General features: G+C 42.0%; 1 long non-coding RNA gene across 5 annotated transcripts in view; it reads left to right on the top strand.

The window, feature by feature from the left end:
• Positions 1-10,393: 10,393 nt before the first annotated feature.
• Positions 10,394-18,786, top strand: part of LOC106729959 — a 59,083-nt gene continuing 50,690 nt past the window's right edge. For 4 of the 5 annotated variants that reach the window (XR_004319028.1, XR_001366380.2, XR_004319027.1 and 1 more), the window contains exons 1-2: positions 10,413-10,537; positions 12,045-12,271. This is a non-coding gene — a long non-coding RNA (uncharacterized LOC106729959). Of the gene's footprint in view, positions 10,538-12,044; positions 12,272-18,786 lie in introns of all 5 variants that reach the window. The other variant, XR_004319026.1, reaches the window with a different exon arrangement.

Raw genomic sequence — 18,786 nt, 5'->3', positions numbered from 1 at the left:
GGGGGCCCAGCCGGGGAGTACTTGGCGTCTTCCCGGTGAGTCTCGGTTTGTACGCAGCTCCGCTGGTCGCGATGCTGCAGGAAAGTACAGAACCGTTATCGCGTTTTGTGACTCAGCCACTCATGGTAGGAAGAGAGACAGAAAGAGGTCCCAGCCGAGAAAGAAGTTACTTGGGAAGAAAGCAGTCCCTGCCTTCTGTAGCCGCCTGGGCCCAAGTGAGTCCTGTTTAAGAGAAGCAGTTACGAAGGACAGCCATAGCTATGATCCGGTAGGTTTGTTTTTCCTCCTAGTCCGTTTTTAACCCATTCCCTCTGCAGTGCTTTTTGTCGGGGAGAGGGGGTAGGTATCATTAACATACAGTGTAATGTACAGATAAGTGTGAAGTTAAATTTTTTTTAATTGAGGTATAGTCAGTTACAATGTGTCAATTTCTGGTGTACAGCATGATGTCCCAGTCATGCATATACATACATATATTCGTTTTCATATTCGTTTTCATTAAAGGTTATTACAAGATATTGAATATAGTTCCCTAAGTTTTGTTTTTAAATTAAATTTTGAAATTTGCCAGAATTTTATCATGGGAATTTTAAAACGTGCCCAAAAAGTTGAAAGATTTTTACAGTGAACACTCATATCCACCAGCTAGATTCTACTGTTAACATTTTACTCCATCAGAATCTATGCATCTGTCCAAAGGTGAGTTTTGCCTGATTATCCTCCCCTCCATTATCCACAATCCTATTAAAAAATGGAGCATTCTTATCACTGGAGAAGTCCCTCAGTTCTGTTTTCAAGAGCTGATCTAATAAACCTATTTATAAGTTGTATTAGGGTGTTTCAAGAGTCCACATCCTTTTTTCAAACTTTTTTTTTTTTTTTTTTTTTTTGCTAAAGCTATTTACTAGGCCTCTCAAGTGAGATGACTCTGTGTGTGTGTGTGTAAAGGGTGAATTGTGAAGGATGAGGAAAATGGAGTTAAATGGTTTGGCATCAGCTTTGTAGAAGTCCTATGGTAGATGCATGCCAGGTCGTCTTTGACGCGTGTTTCCTATTCTTCCTTGGTTTCTCCTGGGGCAGGCTGCAGGCATAGGGGAATTTAGAAATTTCTGCAGTCTCTGTGAGACTCAGCGGTCCCTAGGCTTGGAGGCAGGTCATGTACTGGGATTTCTCGTAGGAGGTGACCATGTATGTGTCCAAGACTTCCAGGGCAGAACCAGACAACATCCAAGTTCTTTGTCATTATAAGTTCACCCACCCTTGTATCTGGATTTGTGGTTCAGAAAATACAATCCTCTATCTATGGTATTTGTCTAGTTGAAGCCCTTTAGGGTCACCCTTATCGAGAGCAGAGTGCTGGTGAGATATACGTGGCCAGTGTCACTCTGCCACAGAGTACAGGAGAGCCTGATCCTGAATCGTCTGGCTTTCAGTTGTGTGAAGACTTACACATTATTGAACACATTATTTAAGTGCTCTCAGTTTGAGAAACTCTGCAGTGGGTTTAGACACTTCGAATCATAGATCTGTTTCTAAATCAAGATCCTCTAGTGCCGGGGTGCCACAGACAGCGCACAGCAGGGTATTTTAAATATTTGAAGGAAGCAGAAGTCATCCATCTGACAGCCTGCTTGTGAGTGGAGACAGTTCACAATTTCACATTAGACTACATTTCTTTTCCATTGCATTTCCTTGAATGATGTCATTTCTTTGCAAAACTGGGTTTCTACCAGTTGTGATAAAACTAGAACTACACAGAAATCACTGTGTTTAGGAAATGAGGGTAGAGATGTCTAATCTGATTCTAGAATTTGAGAAGTTGTGCAGTACCCAACAGGCAGACATATCCTGGAATAAAATTAAAATGTTACTTTTAATTTATAGTTGCGTCTTAACATAGCTACTAAGTTGTTCAGACATAGATGCCTATTAAGTTGTTTGGACCTAACTTCTAAATAAAAGGAAATGATAGGAATTTCTTTTGGCCTAAGGATGCTGTGAATAAACTACTGACCCCAAGAAATAAATTACTGTGAACCAAGAAAGTCTGGAAACTTTTTAAATCAGACAGTAAGCTCCTTGCCTTCTCCAGCACTATATTATGTTCACAGACTGGCACATAGTAGGGCTCCATGAATATTGTCTGATCGGTGATTGCATGGGATAGGCGAGAAATGGTGGTGCTGAGCAGTGTGGATCGAGTCTGAATGGCAACAGGGAAGTCAAGGTGCTTCCCAGGACTGGTGTTCCGCAGTGTCTGAAACAAACAAGGCAGAGCTCAGAGGGTACATCCAACTGCCAGCTCGCCAGTCCACAGAAACCCATCAACCAAACACTCAGCCTGCTCTGTTTCATTCAGATTATTCCAGAGATGGGTCTCACCTGACTGTACATGCCCAGATTTCCTTGACTTAGCTGCTAACCACTGCCTCTAACCACAGTCTTCACACTGGTCTCCCAACAGCCAATCAAAGCTCCACAAACTTCCTGGTTGACTCTGGGAACATGTTATTAGCTCATCAAATATTCCAGCCCATCAAATATTACAACTCATCAGATTTTCCGGACCTCCTAACTTCTTTTTTTCTTTCTTTTTTTCTTTAAAGCATTAGTTACAGTTACGATTAAATAATTATTTATTTCTTGTCCATTTCTTAAGTAGATTGTAAACTCCTTGGAAGCAAGTCTATGTCCATAGAAAGTACCCAATAAATATTCATGAATAGATGAACTTCTTTTTGCTTGTTCTTAAGTTGTCCTCTTGTACTTCTCCATTTACCTGCATCCTTCCCTGCCCCCACTAGCCTTTCAGGTTTTATTTCATTCTCTTCCACTATGTCTCTGTCATGCCCTGGCTGAGTTCTGTGGCTGTACCTCAGTCTGAAAATTGTGCATTACTGGTTTATTCCTGTCTGATGCTGTCACTAATGAACCTTGGTTTTTCTGAAATAAGGAATGTTACCTCCCAAGAGATTAACTCATCAGGAAGTAACTTAGGCTGAAGTGATAAGTTGGTGCCATTATAACCTACCTTTTTGGAGGACGGTTGTCATTACGTCTATTTACTTATTTATTTATTATTAGTTTGTTTTTTCTTAACGGAGGTACCGGGGATTGAACCCAGGACCTTGATGCATGTTAAGCATGTGCTTTACCGCTTGAGCTATACCCTCCCCACCAATGTAACCTATCTTTTGAAGAGAGCTTTGCCTGGAGAAAGGCAGATGTTTCAGTTTGTTTCCTTTGTCTTGACCGTATGCTCATGAGAAAGAAGCAAGTATAGTAAAAAGCTATCTCTGAAAGGCAACTTTGGGGTTTTATTATTGGCTGTTAGTGACTAGTGTCAGTAGAGTGTAGTATTAGCAGGAGAAATGAAATACACAGATAATAGAGGAGTTTAGAACTGCGAGAGATTTCATAAACCACTTAGGCCCACGGAGGTGAGAAATCTGACCCTGTGCGCGTAACTCACAATTTCAAGTCCAGCTCCCTGAATTCAGGCCTGGTCCAGTTTACTGAGCTCGTGTCCAGGCTTCATTCCAGCAGGTGCTTTGGTACTTTCAGCCTCCTCCTCACAGCATCGTTCCATGAGTGCTTTCCCCATATGTGGGGAGAAACATCCTTTCTGAGTCACTTCTCCAGATGGAGACAAGACTCACTAAAGGAATGCAGTGACATTGGTTTGTAAACCATACCATGCCCTATGTTTGTAAGGCATCATTATTATTACAAAAGGATTTCTAGGAAACTTTAGACATCAGAAAAGAATGAAGGAAGAAATGGAATAATAAAGCTCTAGATAAACAAAAACTGAGGGACATTTTACAAAATGCCTGACCAGTACTCACCGAAAGTGTTAAAGGTCGTAAAAGACAGAGATGAAGAAACCATCACAGATGTTCACTAAGGCGTCATGATAACTAAGAGCAGTGTGGGACCCTGAATTGGATCCTGAAACAGCAAGAGGACATCAGAGGAAAAACTGGGGAAATCTGGATAAAGCCTGTCCTTTAGTGAGTTGTGTTGTACCAGTGTTGAATTTTTTAGTTTCAACAAATGTAACATTAGATGTAAACTTTACATGTAAAAAGTAAAATGTAAGATTAGAGGGAAGTGAGTACCAAGTAAACAGGAACTCTGTACTGTGTTGTGATTCGTCTGTGTATCTAAAATTAGTTCCAAATGAAGATTTTTTTAAAATGTCCTAGAGTCCAAGTGACAGGAAGAAAGTGTGCGTACAGCCACAAAATGATCGCCACCGACTGCGTCTTATGGTTGTTTCATTTGGCTACTCTCAAATGTATTTGTTTTTTAGAGTATTCATTGCAAGGTACTGCCTTTGGGCTTGAGGATACGAACCGTGTTTCATATAAACACGTAAATCCTTGTACTCAGGATGCAACAGGCAAAACCAGTCATCTAGTGAACAGATTTACTTAGCAGCTTCCCTGTGTCAGGCTTTGTGAGAAACTAGGAAGAGTCAGATGCCTAAGACAAGCTCAGGGCAAGGAGACAACAGTCTAGCTGGGAAGATAAACTCAGATTAAATCGCTGTGATGGAGAGCAATAAATATAGCACAAGTACAAATAAAGTATAGTGAGAATTTATATCCGTTATGATGCTTCTGGTTTCAAGTGACAGAAAACCCTGGCTCAAACTGTTTTGCATCATAAAGATATTCATTATCTACCATAACAGGAAATTTAGGGGACAAGTCCGGGTCTAGCTGTGGTCAACCAGGGCTTCCTTCCTCCGCTGTCCTCTTGGCTCCACCCTCCTGTGTGTTGACATTGCCCTTAATCCGGCCTCCCGCGTAGTCATAAGATGGATCCCAGTAGCAACAGAGCTGCATTTCCTAGTTCAGGTGCGATGAAGAGACCTAGAATGTTTTTATCCCCAGGAGCCCTAGCAAATTTCACTTTTTAGTTTAGCTTACCTAAATTTGCCATAAAAAAATTAATAAAGAGAAACCTCAATTAAATAGAATCTGGAAGCCAGAGGGGGGAGTGCTCACCCCTGCAGCAATGGCAAAGTCCAACAGACTTACTCTTTCCTAGCAAGGACTCAGCCAATGAAAAGCCCGTTGTTAATAGTAAACTTTATTTACTGTAGCCTTCCCAAATTTCTTCTCCTCTCTATAAAAGCATTCTCCTTGCATGTGGCTCACCGTGGTTGCACACCCTGAATTGCAGTTCCCTGCTGATCCTGAATAAACCCATCTTTGCTGGAGAAATATCTGGCAGTCTGATTGTTTCAGGCCAACAGTTTAGACCCGCCCTTCCCTAGGTCAGTTTCTGGCAAGAGACTTACATATCCATGATTGGTTTAAATGGAGTATTTGAATAGAATGGACACTGGGGAGTAAGCCAAAATTAACATTACAGGATACAAGGCAAGGAGTGATCAATTTTCCAAACATGATGTTATCTCTGACAAAAATAGATGAAATTAAAAAGAAACAAACAATCAGGGCTGCACTTGACTGGTTGAAAATCTTCAAACAAGATGATCAGTCTTTGTGTAGTTGTGCTAGTTAGCAATGAATGTGTCTCAACTGCGAATCCAACCTCCGATAGTTGCTTCTACGGTGATAAAACATTTCTCCTTTGCAGTAAACACATTTCGTCAGTAGAGGGCAGTATTAACCACGTGTTTCTGATGGTTTGACACAGGGGCCTTGCTGACCCTGCGGCGACTGCCTGGTAGCCAGTTCCCAGAGACAGTAAAGTAGCTTGCCTGCACGCACAGCTTTCCTAAGCACACAAGCCAACCCAGAGCCCATCCCCCTCAGCCACTCTTTTATTGGGCTCTCACACTATGGGCCGCTGCTCCCTTGCACTAATCATGCCGGGGGCAGTTATCAGACAACGGGGGGGTGGGGGGTGCCCCTCCACCCTGGAGCTCACTGAAATTATTCAGACTACTGATCCGGAGCCTGTTTATCCTGCCTCTCCCATGCCTTCCACTGAAATCCACAATAAAGCTTCGAAATTTCTTGCCCGTATTTCCCTCACTCCTTCTCACGAATTACTAACAGTGAATGATTAGCATTGAAACACTCCTATAAGCTTATTACTACATTGAATACAATTAACTTTGGTTTTTAAAAATGTGCATACATTGCAAAGCTATTCAGTGCAGCACTGCTTTTAATAGTAAAAAGATTATACCAACCCCAAACTGTACCATAGGAAAGTTAAAAAAAAAAAAAAAAAACACTCAAGTGGTAGAGCGCATGCTTAGCATTTATGAGGCCCTGGGTTCAGTCCCCAGTACCTAATTACCCCCCTACCCCATCCCACCCTGCAAAAAAACTCCAGTTACATTCACCAAGTGGAGTACTATACAGCTGTCAAAATGAGCAGGAAAATCTCTATACACAGATATGGTGTGATCACCAAGATGTATAATTAAGCACAAAAAAAAAAAAAAAAGAAAAGAAAAAAGATGCAGAACAGTTTTATAGAGAATGTGGAAGAAATAGGCAAGGTTGACAAGGCCCCTGGACTACAGGATCCTAGGGTTCAGATTTATGGCTGAGTTTCCTTGTGTTCTGGACCTTAAAGTATGAGCTCTGTCCTCTGAAAGACTCACTGTGGCGGTGCCACCCCTAAGGGAATGATGGACTAGTGGTGGGTCCCTCTCCATGGATTCTGTATCTATCATTGACGACTTCACACAGTCACTTTAGCTCATCCTTCCATGACTTTGAACATGCAATTCCCTTGCCTGTTTCTTCCTGGTATCCACCTGCTTCATCCTCAGAATTCAAGTCTGGTCCTTTGTCTCCAAGAAAGGGTCATCACCTTCCCCCAGTTAACTATTATCTTTTCTCCGGGACCAGGGTTTTCTATTTCATGATGTTCCTCAGCATCCCGGGTTCCTTCCCGCTCCTTGGGTTTGGGCTCATATAATTGCAGTCCTCACTGAATACAGAAAAAAATTCTAGATTCTTTCACTTTCCTAAAGAGAAAAAAAGCTTCCAGTTCCAAAGGATAAGCACACTCTGCCTTGCATCTCCCGCTGGAAGCAAGTGTAACTTCTCGAGGGAATGTATACAGCCAGCCATCTAAGGACCCTGAAAACTGAATAAGAGGAATGCAACAGCAAACTTTTAAACAATTTTGTGGGTCAAAGGAGACATCAAAGAAATATTGGAAAGTATTTTGAGATGAAGGAACACAAAACACAGCATACTGAAATTGATGGGAAGTAGTGAAAGCATTGCTCAGCAGAAAACTTACAGCTGTAAGTTACAATAGCTGTAGATTACAAATCAATAACTTAATGTTACATTTTAAGGAACTAGACAAAGAAGAGAAAACTAAACCCAAAGCTGGAAGAAGAAAGGGAATAATAGACGTTAGAGTGGAGATAGATGAAATAGAGAATAAAAAATAAGACAGAATTAATGAAATCAAAAGTTGATCCTTCAAAAAGATCAAACTGGCAAACTTTGGCTAGACTAAGAAAAAAGTGAGAGAAGATGCAAATAACTAATATCAGAATGAATGTGGGGACATTACTTCCAAGCTTACAGATATAAAAGGGATTCTAAGAGACTACTGTAAACAATGTACACTAACAAATAGGATAACCTAGATGAAATGGACACATTTCTAGAAACATACAAAGAAATAGAAAAATCTGAACAGAACTATAACAAGTAAAGAGATTGAATCAGTAATCAAAAATCTCCCAAAAAAGTCCAGGAGCAGTTGACATCCCTGGAGCATTCCACCAAACATTTAAATAATTAATGTGAACCCTTCACAGACTCTTCCAAAAAATAGAAGAGGATGGTGTGCTTCCTAATTCATTCTATGAAGCCAGCCTTACCTTGATACCAAAACCAAAGACACTTCATGAAAAGAAAATTACAGGCCAATATCCTTATGAATATAGATGCAAAAATCCTCAACAAAATACTAACAAGCTAAATTGTACAGCATACTCAGAGGATTTTATACACCATAACCAAGTGGAATTTATCCCAAGAACTGAAGTGTGGCTCAACAAAAGAAAATCAATCAACGTAATATATACCACATTATTAGAACAAAGAAAAAAAAAAACCACATAATCAGCTCAATTGACACAGTATTTGACAAAATTCAACACCCTTTCATGATAAAAAAAAAAAAATCAGCAAACTAGGAATAAAAGGCAACTTCGTCAACATGATAAAGACATTTGTAGAAAACCTGTCAGTAACATCACACTCAAAGGCTGGAAGATTTTCCCCTTAAGATCAAGAGCAAGACAAGGATGCCTGATTTTGCTACTGCTGTTCAACATTGTACTGGAAATTCTAGCCAGTGTAATTGGATAAGAAAAAGACATAAAGGGCATTCACATTGGAAAGGAGGAAGTAAAATTATATTCACTGATAACTTGATCCTATATATAGAAAGTCCTAAGGAATCCACACACAAAAAAATGATTAGAGCTAATAAAAGATCTTACCAAAGTTGCAGAGTACAGTATCAACATATAAATATCAATTGCATTTAAATTTTTTAAGAAGGGCAGGTAAGTACGTTTATTCGTTTAATGGAGATGCTGGTTTGAATTTTAAAGCTACGCAGATGGGGTAGTACCCTTATCTCCCTCCCCCACCCCTTTTCACTTTGTCCTGCAAAATTTTTAACAACTCAGAAAAATGGTGAAACATGCATTTATCTATCCTCGTTTCCTCAATGTAAAAACTTAACATTTTGCCCTATTTACTCTAATTGCTTTTCCTGAAAATTTATTAAATAAATTTACAAAGACATAATTTTAATCCTAAATACTTCACTGTGGTGCCTGTATAAAATCTCTGTTTTCCCTATTGTGATTTCACTATTAGTTTTACATTTAAGAGTAACCCAGTGCATTAATAGCTGGTTTTTGACACCTTGCTTTCAAGGTGGAAAGAAACTGATCATGAGTCTCTAATAAATTTCAATCTCCTAATGCAGTAAGCACATAATATTTTTGATTTGACAAGTTCCCATTTGAATTTTATGGGTTCCATTAATAAAAAAAAATAAAAACTCCAATCCATTGTCATCAAATTACCCTTGGAGTTTTTCAAGGTATAGTGTGGAGTTTTATGCACAATTCCAAGTTACCATGCAACTTTTTTTAACTATAATGAGGAGGAGGAATTGTTCCCAACCTTTTACATGGTGCTTTTTGATCCAGAAATGCCAAATCTTTTAAAAGATGATACAACTTTGAGTCCTTGGCTTGACTGTACAACTTGGAGCTTCATAGCATGTCAATTTTGCCGAATTTATAGGAGAGTTACTCTGTATATAACAGCTCAGAGTTGCAAGTACGACATGAATGATACAGTAACTTTAAAAAATGTCTTTATTGTATTTGAAGATTGCTATCAATTTGAAGTTTGAACTTGCATATTTCCATTTGGTATGCTAAAAAAGTACTGAATTAATGTAACAATCTTTTTAAAAAATAATGTAATCTCAGTTTAGAATTTAACTGAAAATATAAAACCTAAATGATTTCTATATAGTAAATTGAACTGTAAAGGTAACTTGTGTGTGATTCTGAGTACACATGTCGACTGAAGTAGCTGCACAGACTAAAAGTTGAGAGTTATGTTTTATTGGGCAGACATTTCTGAGGACTCGAACCCCTTTGAGCCTCGGCATGACACCGTCTCAGATCGCTCTGAGGGACTGGTCAGAAGAGGCAGGGGAGGAGCCAGGATATATAGGAGTTTTACAGCAAAGACCATGGTAGTTGGCACACTTGAAAGATTACTTGTTAACTGAAGAAAACCAGACATCTCAAGTTAAAGAATTTAGCTCTTTTCTATGTATGGAAAGGAGCAAATATTTGGGCTCTTTGCATTCATTCCTTTGACAAGCATCTAGCTATCTAGGGCCAGGATCCTGTCCTTTCTTATTCTGAGTCCCCTCAGAGTTCACCACTGTGAGGGGCTGCAGAGGCCAGGCTGCAGGCCTGTCCTCACTGTAAGGGGGTGGCGGCAGCCGCTGATAACTTGATGGCTCAGCATTCTTTGTTTACTGATATGGTTTGCAATATTTTTCATTCACACACAGATAAAATGTTTTTATTCGTCCTTAAAAAAAAAGTAAACCAGTGCATATTCAAGTTTCCCCAACTGTCTAGTATCTTTGGCAGCTGTTTTTTATTTAACCCGGATTTGATGGAAGACCTCGCATTGTATTTGGCGGTAAATGCCAAGTTTAACTCCCAACTTTTGGGGATTCTGAGACAATCCAGAAAGAAGAGAAGTCCACGGCCAACATCTCTAAACCGTCTGAAAAAGTGAAAAACGCTGCCAAGTCCCAGCTAGGATCAGCCCCGGAGTTTTATGGGAAATGTAGTTTTTGTGGCCCTGGCTCGCTGCGCAGCCCCCGGGGAGCCTCCCGTGGGCTTCCTTCTGCGCACGCGCAGCCCAAGTGTCGCCAGTCGGCTCGCTCCTTCTGCCCGGCTGCTTGGGGGTCCCTCGGCTGGGCCTCGTGTTCCGCGTGGTGCCCGTGGTGGGTCGCACCTCCAGTGAGAGCACGGGGGTAGAGGGGGATCTGGGCGGCCTGGGGACCAGCAGGGACGTGTGGGCTTGTGCTCGGGGAGGAGGGAACGGGGACTCCGGAGAGCCCTCCCGGCGGGCCTCGTGAGTGCGTGAACCTGCCTAGACCTGTGAGTGTGCGGGGGACCCCGGCCCTTTGGGCTCCCCGAGCGAAGGTGGGGCTGAGCCGCGCCAGGAGCAGGGGCTCCGTGCGGCCCGTGCACCCAGACCCGCCTGCAGCCCTGCGGGAGAAAGGCCCTTGCCCGGGGCGGGCGGGGAAAACGCGTTTATAATGTCCGCCGTTAGCGTGCTAGAAAGCGCGGGAGGGCTTTGTGCGGCGGGAACTTGCCTTCTGGAGCCAGAGAGACCCGGACAAATCCCAGCTGTGTCACCTGTAGGTGGGGGCGACAGAAGGAACCCGGGGAAGACTCCGGTTTCTCAGCTGAAAATAATGGCATTGTTCTGAGAGTTAGATCAGTTATCGCCTGAAAGCATATGGCCAGCTGAGTGACAACTGCTGTTTTATGCAGAAGCCACTTTGTTCTGGGCCTTGGGTGGCTTATGTAACCTCAGGGCCACTTTATGATCGCGTGTAACCTCATGTAACCATCCTCATTAAAAACAAACGAAAAACAACCAAGATTCAAGCAGGTGGAGCCATGTGCTCAAATGACAAGTTAGTGGTGAGCCAGCTCCGATTTAAGAGCAGGTGTGCTTTAAATCTCAGGCTCTGTCTAAATTTATCGCACCTGCCTAAAACCAGCATTACAGCCTTCCCAGCACTTACCTGTCCCTGAGTACCCAAGGATAAAGTTGGAAGTGAGTTTGAGTTGTCTGTCACCATTTTCAAATGTACTCTGGAATTTTTGGTGTGTCATTAGAATTCTTGGGCAGAGTACCCTAGCCTTTTCTGCACTGGCAGAAGGTGTGTGTTTTAAGTGTGAAATGACAGTGAATTCCAGGAGAGTCATAGTTTGACCCTATAGTGAATTTGTTTCCCCGACCCAGGTCCTAAGTCTTGGGAAACAAATTTATATTCTAGAACAAATTAAAAACAGTTTCTATTTTAGAGAAATTATTTTGGAACAGCACTTGTGATGGAGGCTTCTAGGAATAGGAATTTTACCTGGAAGAGAACCTCACAGTTCTTACTCTCCTCATCAGAGCTTCAGAGCCGCAGCAAAAGAGGTTCTGGGGTAAAAGGAGCAGGGCCTAAATCTGCACCGTCAGAAGCAGTTCTTGAACTCTGGGCCAAGATGTTGGCACCTCCAGAGGTCACCACACTATGTGACTGGAGGATTTGGCCAGTTTTGAGAAGAGGGAGATGAGCTGCGGTGACCCAGGGGTATGTTGCCCAGGAAAGGCCGCTGTGGGGAGATCTTAGTAAGGATGAGGTCTGAGGGTAACGGATAACCAGCCAGAGGGCGGAAATTTTGTTTCCACTATTGCTAAACCGCTCCCCTCACCCCCAGTCCCTTCATTCTTCCCTCTTTACAGATAGTATGCCGCTCTCACCTGTGCCCATCACCACAGGTGGCAGTATTGACTTCTCCTGACCTCAGGGAATCTCAGAATGATGGCTCACAGAGGGTTTCCGTGGTTATCTACTTCTGACTCCTGAAAGCTTTCAAGAAATTGGACCTGACTGGTTCAGTGAACTTGTCAAGGGACACCCAATTTGTGAGAATCAGGAGGAAAACACAGTGTCGTTCACTTTCTCACAGGTGAGTCACCAAAAGCCTCTTATGAAAAGGACCCTTTGAGAAACTTACCTTCAGTTTAAGTGCAAGAAAAGTTCTTGCCCTAAAGCGCTTCATATTTTACGGAAATTTCTGTGGCTTTTCTCCCTTGAGGGGTAAGCAGTGTTAATAGGAAAACAGTTAAGTGATGCAGCCTGAGTATTTTGCTGTGTTGATTTTAATGAAAGATAAATGCCGTATCCTTCATACACTTTAACGTAACTAATTTTCTCTTGTGTTGTTTCTTTTAAAAAATATTTTATTTATTTATCTTTGTTGGGGGGAATTAGGTTTATTTAGTTGTTTATTTTGACGGAAGTACTCTGGATTGAACCCCGGACCTCGTGCATGCTAAGCACACACTCTGCCACTGAGCTCTACCCTCCCCACCTGTCTTGTGTTGTTTCTGTGATTAATGATTAATTCAGAAAAACAAGTAAATTATTGTTTAAACGTAGGGAAGGTTATATTTAGTGAATGAAAAGCTGTAGGTGTTAGTCCCCATGACCACTTCTGGAGTCAGATGCGCTACCGTTGTGCCACGAGGTCCTCACATGACCATTGCTGAGTCCTATGTGGATGAGGGGGTGCTCCCTCTGCCTGGTCCTTCCCTGACCTCCCAGCGGAACCTTCACGGTTCCCTGCACTGTCCTGAGAGCAGCAGAATGAACACATCTCAGCTGAGCTATTTATTCTTTCCCCATTTTGCATTGTAGTGGATTTGTGAGGTTTATATGGGGCCATACATCAAACTAGAAAAGGAGAAATAGAAATAAAGTCAGTCCTGAAGGAAAATACACACATCTTCAACATTATTTCTGTTGTTTGCTGTTGGCTCTTGGGTAACCTTTGTTGATAAGCGTGTTCCCTCCAGTTGCCAGTTTGCTTAGATTTCAGTTTCAGTGTAGTCATGATGCTTTGAATTATTTGAGTACTTTTTCTGTATTGATGGAAATAAAGACATAGCTTATTTCCTTTACCCTTTAAATATTGTGAGTACGATAATGAATTTTCTCATGTTAATTTGTTGTTGATTTCCTGTATAGCCCCTGCTTCCTGATGAGTTGCTTTGTGTGTTTGTCGGCTGGGATCTTTCTGCTTGTATTTTCTCATTTCTGTATCGCAAGTTAGGTGAGCCTATAATTTCCTTTTCCTGTGTTCCTGTAGAATTTTGGTGTTTGGTCATATTTGCTTCATAAAAAGAATGGGACACATTTCTGCTCCCTTTTCCTTTGCTTAATGTTTTTTCACTAGTAATGTATATGAGGTGGGGAGGATATAAAGAGCTCAGTGGTAGAGTGCGTGCTTAGCATGCGTGAGGTCCTGGGTTCAATCCCCACTGCCTCCATTAAAAAAAAAATATATATATATATATAAAAATAAATAAACCTAATTACCCCCTGAAAGAATTTAATCTATGTTAGAAAAATTGCATGTTATCTGTGGGGGATTTTTGTGTGAAGATTTTGAGTATCAAATCAGTTTAATAAGTGATCATAGGTCACTTCTGTGTTTTTCTCTCACCATGTGTCTTTCAAAGAGCAGAAGTATTTAGTCGATCAGATTTTCAATTTCTTTTTTGGTATTTATATATATTTTTATTGATGTATAGTCAGTTTACAATGTTGTGTCAATTTCTGGTGTACAGCACAATGCTTCAGTCAGGCATGAACACACATATATTCGTTTTCATATTCTTTTTCACTGTAAGTTACTACAAGATACTGAATATAGTTCCCCGTGCTATACAGTAGGAACTTGTTGTTTGTCGGATTTTATGAGAATCCTGCTGTATTTCAAAGTGAGACACTTTGCCAGAGTTCAGCAGCTGCTCTGCATGATTCAGCGGGTTCACAGATGTAATTCTTGGTGTATTTTTGGGAGAGTGCGAGCCATGAGTCTCTCTACTCTGCCATCTTGGCACCTCCAGTCCAGATTTTAAAAAATTTTAATCTCTTTAATTAGTTATGCTTTTTTGAGTCATATTTTAAACTTTTCCTAAACCGAGGTCACAGAGATTTCCTCTCATGTTTCTGTAAGTTTTGTGATTACAGTAGGCCCTCTCCGCGGATTCTGCAACCATGGATTCAACCAACTGCAGATTGAAAATGTTTTGGGGGAAAAACATTCCAAAAAATTCTGAGAAGCAAAACTTGAATTTGGCTCAGGCCAGCAATTATTTACATAGTATTTACGTTGTATTAGATATTATAATTAATCTACAGATGGGAGGATGTATGCAGGTTATATGCAAACACTATATATAGATTTTGGGGGTGGCATATTCTGATCTGTTTTTATCACACAAGGGAGAAACTCTAAATTTGATAAAGGTAGGGAAGATTTCCAGCAGAAGTCGAACCTCAATGTCACAGGGAATGAAACGTGAATGTAATGAACACGGAAAAACTTTCATCTAGATACCGAGTCTTGCATTACATCAGGTAGCTTACATGAACAGCTGTGTAAGTGTCACACATCTTGGAACACTTTCAGCCAGAAATCATGCCTTTGAGAACATCAGAGAGCCCACAGGAGGAAATATGATGATGAACGTAGGGGACCTTTCAGCCATGAGTCAGGGCTAAGAAAGATTGCAGAGCTTAGAGAAGGGGCTACAACCTGCTAGCTAATGAGCACGGAGGTTCCTCGTTAAACTTGGAGAACTGTCGAAGTCTGTTCAGGCTGCTACGACAAAAATACTGTAAGACTGGGTGGCTTCAGTAACAGGTGATTATTTTTCAGCGCTGTGGAACTGGGAAGTGCAGGGTCAGGGTGCCGGCAGGTTCAGTGTCTTGTGGGGCTCCACGTGCTGGTTCCTGGATGGCTGTCTCCTTGCCTTGTCCTCACGTGGAGGAAGGGGAAGGGAGCTCTTTGGGGCCTTTTTTTTCTTTTTTTTTTGAAAAATGACACTGATTCCATTCATGAGGCTCTGCCCCCCTGACCTGTTCACCTCCCAAAGGCCTCTACCTGCAAAATACCAGCACGTTAGGGATTCAATGCATGAATTTGGGGAGGACACAAGCTTTCAGTCTATAGCAAGAACTTCCTGTGGAATGAAAACCCTTGAAATGGGAATAGTCTTCCAGCCACTAAGGATAAATTTGGTCCTGGTTGGACATCGGAGAATTCTCTGGGTAAGGAAATACTGTGAAGATAGAGAATATAGGAAATAATCTTTATGACCGTAGCCCCCCCAGTAAACTTCCACTGTGGAGAGACACTGAGAAAGCAATGTGAAAATGTGAAAGCTTTCGCTCAAAGATCAGATCTCATTGAGCAAAGTACTCACACAATGAAGAACGTCTAGAATGCAGTAAATATGTGATAGCTTCAGCCAGAAGCCACCATTCTCAGCAGAGAAGAAAATGCACAGAGCCGTGGAGACCTCATTAGGGTAGCAACCAGATGACAGAAATCTTACGAAGGTAATGGGTTTGGGAAGTCCGTCCACAAGTCAATCCACAATATATACAATTGATAAATGTAACTAAAAAGAGATCCCCATTCCAAATACTGCACGGTCACCAGTAGCCACTTCCTTCTGTCCCTGGGCCCACTACCCGTCTAGATTTCCCAAGCTTTCATTTGAATGAGGTGATGTCACCAGCTTCTAGGTAGCGGAATGTGGGTGTTGGTGGTAAAACAAACCCCATGAGAGAACGTCACCCTGTATAGTCTCTGCCGTCCCTTGTCGCTGCACTGAGGTCAGAAGGGTACCACGTGGAAGGAGTCAGGGTTCTGGAATCACTGTGCAGGCAGTTCCCTCTGACAGTTTGACTTTGGTGGGGAAGGAAAAAGCTTGTTCTCTGCCAGGCTTACAGGTTTGGTCTTGCTGACGTATCCCTGACATCCCTCGGCTAACACGAGCTTGAATATGACCTCGGTGAAACGTGCCAAGGTGGTATGTGTCAGGAAAGCCACGTGGGACGAACCCCTGACAGGATCCTGAATGGTCATTAGCTGTTAACCACAACTCTATTACTGGTCATGTAGGTGGCGGGATCTGTCTGATGTGTCCTTAGGTTATATTTAGGCTGTGTACCTTCTGTAGCAATATATAAAAGAAGTGCGGAGTACATCGTACCAGCAGGCACTTGCTGTTAACCAGCCTCATTAATGGTGATATTAAATTGAATTAATTTGAATTAAATTAAATCAACTAATTAAATTAAACTGAATCTTTCATGTTTCTTCCCCCTAAAAGTCGTCATTTAAGCCTATAATATTAATACCATGTGAGTAGATACATTCAGGTTATACGTATGTCCTCTTAACCGTCTAGATTTTACCCACTAATTTTAGCATTTACTTCTGATCTTTGCCCAAATGAATGATCATATTTGGAAAACCTTTTAATTTGTTCCGTTATTCCTCCTGTGCTTATGGTACAGGAGAGGTTTCGCTCCAGAGTTTTTCATTTGTGTCCGTTTAGGCTCTGATTTCTTCTTCAGTCAGCAGGTAATCCTTAGCTAGTGTGTTTTGTTTTGCTTTGTTTTTATGCTCAAACCATCTGAGATAAGGCCAGGGGACGGTCATTAGAACTGACCCCTGTGTCCTTTTACTAGGTTTCTGAATACCTTTTTCCCTTTACCAAACCATTTTTGAACTTGTTCTGATCATGATAACGTTTAAGCTGCCTTTGTAATAAATTGCATTATTGACCAAGGCCTTTATTCACTGCCACCCCCCCCCCAATTTTAAGTTTTTCTTAAAATACAATTTTAAGGCCCCTTAAATGTTTTAAAATTCTGATTGGAATATCATTTAATTTAGGATTTTTAAATATCATTCAATATCATTTAATCTAGGATTTTTAAATGCTGCAATGGAAAAGAAGGGGCAATGGATAATCCTAGGAAATGCTTGCAGTGTTTTTGGGATTTAGAACAGGCACCAGCTGAAAAGGAAATGGGGAATTTCAGGTGCTTGGTGTTGGCTCAGAAAATGTGGCTGGATTATTCCAGTCTATCACACCCGAGACATCTCTTTCCCCAGGTACCTCCCACGGAGCTCTCCGTGTAAGTGTTCTGGGGTTTTAGGCTGTTGCTCACACGGGTAGCATCTGGGACTGAGGAAGGACCTAGGCACCTTGGAGTAGAGACAGGGGCAAGGACTTTGGGCCAATGGTCCTCTCATGTTTGTCTCCCAAAGTTAGGAGGTGTGGGCAGGTCCCCCTTGTCCATCCTGTGGGTAGTAGCCCTGTCACTCCCCCCTGGCCCCAGGAAGGAAGTGGCCCGGGGGACGTTGGCTCCCACTCGAGCACCTGCAGTGACAGCCACCTCTCCAGAACCATCCCCAGTGGCGGGCTGTGTCATCGTGGGTGTCCATATGTGACACTTTTCTTCTTTTAGGGAAAACAAATAATGCAGCGTCATTGTCCTTAGGCTGAGTAGCGTTGGCCGACCCCGCCCTGGGAGGTGGCTGGAGACCCGGGGGCAGTAACTGCACCTGCGCCGGGGGGGACTGGCAGGGCGGGGCTGGGCAGGACGTCCCCACGTGGTGGCGCCGCGGGCTGGGTCCCCGCACAGCGGGGCGATGAGGAGTGGACACCGGGAGGTGCGTGCCAGCCCTAAAGACAGACCGCAGGCAGGGCACAAGGAGCGCATCAATCATGAGGCAGGAACTGGGGGCGGCACCCGGGCTGGAGGTGCTGGGAGGCCCCTGTCAGTGCCTTTTGGGAGTCTGTGAAAAGCCCCACCGAGACTCATTTTGATCAGTTAAAATTAAATCAGATAATGAATTAAATAAAAGGGTATGAAGTTCCATCCTGTTGCTTGGCTCAGAGATTCTGAAGTTTGCTGCTTTGACATACGCGGCAAAGTTTATATTATATAAACCAAAAGGAAGAGAGGACCACTGAGAGAACCGCCCAAAGTGGATTCCTTTGCAACATTTCTGCCCACCCCTCCCCTTGTTTCTCTCCCAGTAAAAACGCATGCAGGGCCTTAGGGTTTTTATCCATGAATCATTGGGATAAATCTGAATTGTTTGCAAGATCCATTTATGAATAATAACAAGTCCCACTGATAGGATCAGTTAGCTTTTTTTTTTTTTTAGTGTTTTATTTTGAAATAATTGTAGATTCCCAGGCAGTTGCAAAGCTAGCACAGAGAGGTCCTCATACCTTTCACACAGCTTCCCTGATGTTACCTAATTGTAGTACAATATGAAAACCATGAAAGGTACATTGGCACAATTCTAACAGTCTATAAACTTTTTATTTCAACAGTTATTACATTATGCAACTTCTCCCATTTATTTTAAAATCATCTTTTACTGAGATATAGTTGACATATCATTAATTTCATGTGTACATGATTCGATATACATATATATTGTGAAATCACTGTAATAAATCTAGTTAACATCCATCACCACACAGTTATAATTGTTTATAGTAATCTCGTATTATGCTTTGAGTTTTTGTGGTGTCATTTATAACGTCTCATTTATTTCTGATTTTGAGCCGTCTTTTTCTTGGTGAGTCTTAGCTAAAG

Source organism: Camelus ferus, chromosome 4, assembly GCF_009834535.1.
Source record: "Camelus ferus isolate YT-003-E chromosome 4, BCGSAC_Cfer_1.0, whole genome shotgun sequence".
NCBI lineage: Eukaryota > Metazoa > Chordata > Mammalia > Artiodactyla > Camelidae > Camelus > Camelus ferus.
Note: the sequence above shows the minus strand (reverse complement) of the source record. Positions and strands in the feature narration are given on the sequence as shown.